The sequence below is a fragment of the Lupinus angustifolius genome, chromosome LG05, assembly GCF_001865875.1.
Source record: "Lupinus angustifolius cultivar Tanjil chromosome LG05, LupAngTanjil_v1.0, whole genome shotgun sequence".
NCBI classification, from domain to species: Eukaryota; Viridiplantae; Streptophyta; class Magnoliopsida; order Fabales; family Fabaceae; genus Lupinus; species Lupinus angustifolius.
This window is the reverse complement of record NC_032013.1, coordinates 5,784,372-5,789,110: the sequence shown is the minus strand read 5'-3', so window position 1 is coordinate 5,789,110 and position 4,739 is coordinate 5,784,372. Positions and strand designations below refer to the sequence as shown.

The 4,739-nt window shown below is 29.9% G+C and overlaps 1 non-coding gene across 1 annotated transcript; it reads right to left on the bottom strand.

Moving 5' to 3' along the window:
* Positions 4,294–4,367, bottom strand: TRNAV-AAC. The gene has a single exon. It is a non-coding gene; the product is annotated as a tRNA-Val (tRNA).

Sequence of the window (4,739 nt, the reverse complement as noted above, 5' to 3'; positions counted from 1 at the left end):
ATGAATAATTTCGTTTTCCATAACAAATTTGTTTTGTAAGTTTGGTAACCACCATATGATAAAAAGGCATGATAAGATATGACGCTCAATATTTGGTTTGCACCATATAGTAATGACATTAACATAGTGGTGATTATGTCCATAATTGGCATATCAAAAATAAGACAGTACAATTAGGATATAGAGTATTCTTTTATTCACTAATTAAATAAATGATTATTAGGAACGAAATAATCCTTTAATTTTTTAAAGTCCCCTTTATTTTACTTGCAAAAAAAGAACAATAGGAAAAAGGAAAAAGTGACCCAGCATCGTCGATTACGAAAATAATTAAACATTAGTTTCTGAATTATGGCATGAATTAAATCTCTATGAATAGGGATATAAGAAAGAAAAAAGGGGAGGGTATTCATAATTATTGAGTATACTATTGAATAATTAAGTTGTTACATATATGATAGTGAGTATGGGTCGAGTTTGGACAAATTAAGGTTTGTCCTTATCCGGTCCTAAATGTTGGTCGCATTATTTTTTTTTGAACTCAGACTTGACCATAGACTCGAAGCTAATCTGACCCTAAATATTGAATCAGCCTTTAAACCTGACCCTAGACTAGATTAAATATAATGCATACTCATTTTAGAAAATAATTTCATAATATTATTTAGAGTGTAAAATCTGTACACTGACAGTATAACGATTTATACACATGCACACTATCATTCACCCTTCATTTGGATTACTTTTTTTGAAAAGTCAACAATAATTAAACATCAATGGTGGATGATACAATGACAGTGTATAAATCTTGTACACTGTCAGTGCATACATTTTTTCTCTATTATTTATTATTATGAATATGTAATTTGACATATAAAATAATATATGTATATACATTATTAATCATGTATATATGATAAAAAATTAAAGAATCAATAATACTTTCGACTAAAAGGGTATCATTACTTTGTATACATTTGAGTAGAAACACATACAAACATGACGAGTGAGTGACTATGAGAATAGACGAGTCGGGTCATGTTTGGTCCTTATCCAACTCTAAATATTGACAGAATCTATTTTTGAACTGAACCCAGCCCTAGATCTAATTAGACCCGGTCTTATTTAGACCCGATCATGATTGGGTTATATCAAACGAGTAGATAGGGTCGAGCCCTGCTTACCCATATATGATAGTAAAAATTTGCTTATTTCTTACTCGAGCTCTTGATCCCTATGGGAGATAAAATACGTTGGGGCATTGGGTGAATATAGAACTGTCAAAATGGTCATCGTCAATCGGGCCAGTCCATCAAAAAATGAAAAAGTATAAGTTATGGATATTAAATTATGATGACATTATATAAAAATCGGGCTTTTAAGCCGACCTGAATGGGTCACATTAAAATCAAGCTATCGGGCTTCCCTCATAGAGTTTAGACCACCATAAAAAAATGTGGATGCTGGATAACCTCACTCACAGCCACAAAAAACATAATATCTTTGTGCAATTTGCATGTGTCACCCTTTGACATTTCTCCTTCTTCATCCCAGACTTCACAAAGCCTAAAACACCTACATTTCCCCTTCTTAGTACAAAAGTCTAAAACATTGCCTAAACATTATATAAATATTGCATTACTCTCTCTAGTCCTCGTCATCGTCAGATGATGGTTAAGATTTTCCCATCTAAATATTGATTGAGTTATTTTTTGAACCTGGAATTATTTCCGAAGTTGATCCTAAATGTCGATTGGTCAGCTTTTAAATTTAAACTTATGCCTGATTAAATATATTATGCATACCCATTTAGATAAAGTCTTCTCGATATTACCTATTATTATTATTATGAGTATGTAATTTGACATATAAAATGATATATGTATATATTAGTAATAATGTATATATGATAAAAAAATTAGAGAGTCAATGATAGTTTCGACTAAAAAAGGTGTCATTACTATGTGCACAATTGAACAGAAACACATACAAACATGGTGAGTAAGTGAATATGGGATGAGACAAGTCAGGTCATGCTTGTTCCCTACCCGGTCCTAAATATTGATTGAGTTTAGTTTTTGAACCCGAACCTAACACTAGGCATAATGAGACCTGAACCTCTCTCGGCACAATTTGGAGTTAAGTAACTATTTTTGTCTATCAAAATTTTTATGTGTACCAATTCGATCCGAGAAAAATTTAAAAAAAAAATAATTCAAAAAATATCAAATATGAGTCAAAGTAATTTTTTTAAATATTTTTAATGACTTGATACTAACTATTTTAACTTACATTCATGATTAAAAGTTTCAATTTTTTTAGGAATGAAATTGTAACACACGAAATTTAAATTCATTCATTTATTTATTTTGGAGGAAAGTACGTTGATTGCTTAAACCAGAGCTTTAAAAAGATTAAACTTTGGAGCAATGAAGAGAGAAATAAATAGCAATCTTTACCTTCATATTTGGTTTGATGATTTAACTTTTCTCGTAGTTCCTAATCACATTGTATTATAAAATAGCAACTATGGTATATATTGAACGTGGTCAGTTTGTTATAAAATAACAATCTTTTTCAATATTGTTTATTCCGTTATAAGTTGATTTAAATTTCCTACTTTCTTTTTTTACCAACAAGGAGTTGGTCTAATGATATAAAACTATACTGATTGAAAACATATTATTAGTAGTACTAAAAAGTTGACTTTATTAAAAATATTTTATAAAAAATAAATTTAATTATTTAATTATTTTTATTGACCTTATCTGGGTTGACCCATTTCAGTCCCAAGTCTATTTGTGGTACAATTTGAAAAATATATAAGATAAAACAATTTTTTTTAACATGATCTAATTTAGTCCAAGTATAATGAGAGCTAGCTCCAACTTGTCCCATGACAATTTTATCTTACTCATCAAAATCTCAACTATAGAAAAGTATCCTAATATCTCTCTAATGGGCAAAATACCTTAAATTCATAAAGTCTTATCAGTTTTTATTTTCTCATGAAATTGTTCAATAGGCTGGCCACGTCAACTTGATAGAGTCGTTTTTGAACATGACCCATAACAAAAGACCTAGGTACACCGGTCGGGCCCACTTAATAATTAATTGATGTATGCATATGTTTTTTGAGTGTACAAATGTATGCCTATAAATGTGATAAAAACTTGTGTAGACAATAGGTCATATTCGTAACAAGAATATTTATGTTGGTTGATGTTATCAATTAAATATTAATTAAAATTAAATTATTATTAATATTTTATTAGTTGTCTTTACTTATATTATTATCCAAGTTTATCTCTATAAGCTCATGAAGATCTTTATCTTTGTTTTTAGCTATATTCATATTAAACTTTAGCCAAATTAACTTAATCAACCGTAAAAATCGTTGGGTAACACGCATTGTTGTTCCATAAACATGGTAGCATTTCTCCTATCCACCTTTGTAACATCATCAGTCCATGTCCTAACGAAACGGACAAGATTTCAAACTTTGAATAATTTATGTATAGGAAAACATTGAATTAAATTTTGCTTGAAATATTCGTGACCAGTGGATTAGGGAAATAGATATGAAATGGAGATAAAGAAATACAATCCGTTGAATGTCTAGTTTGAATTCATTAGGAGATACTCAAAGAGAAAAAAAAATATATATTTTATATACTATTATTGCATCATTCACCACTTATTTTTAATAACAATTGATTCTTCAAAAAAGTAAATGTATGAATGGTGTACGATATATTGACTGTGTACAAATCTTTACATTAAAGGTGCTTACATATTACGCTTATAAAAAAACTACAGGTTTTGGCGTCCAAGGTCCTTCAAATCAAGAAGTGCTCCTTATGGCACCTTACTTGCAGCATGTTCATCAGTATCACCTTGTAAAATACTATGTACCATTTAAACTAAACAAGCCAAACTCAATAAAGGAAGCTAATAAAGAGTCTCAAATTTCTCAAATGTTCTGGACCTGTTATGACAATGGTTTACAGATGCTTTGATAGAATAAGAAGAATCTTCTACTGATTTTATTTGCTGATTAAGAAACTAACCTTTGGTTTCATTTGTACGCGTCCTTCTGATGTTGTTCAGTTTTGTCCTGTCGTAGGAAAAATACTGAACTTGTAAAATGTAAATAGAGCTTGAGGGAAAAATAATACTGAAGGGGCCTTATTTCTGAGAATATGGACTTTTGTACACAAGTAGCATTCAATGTGGGCTCTGTCCAAAACTGACCTTAAACATTAAAAGAAAAGGATTACGAAAAATACAAATTGGCTTCGCCCGGGTTCGAACCGGAGACCTTCAGTGTGTTAGACTGACGTGATAACCAACTACACCACGAAACCATATGATGAAGGCTTAACTTATTAAGAAATAATATACAGATGGGAATTCAAGTTATTTAGTAATAAAAAATATTAAACGGTAGTTCTTCCTCAGTATTTATTTGTCTACTAGCTATTTCTCTACATCATTCACTCAACTGATATCCAATTTGATAGAAGTTTTAAAATAGCTAATCTAAGTACTAGCCAACACATTGGGAAATTAAGTGCGTCACATAATCCTCTTGGACTTCATATACTTGTATTTATGTACTGAACGAAGACTTGGCCATTTCAATTTTGTGTATCTATTGAAAAATTAGAAAATCCAAATAAATTAGATATATATTAAATTAGTTATTTATAACATCTTTTATGATCTTAATAAATACT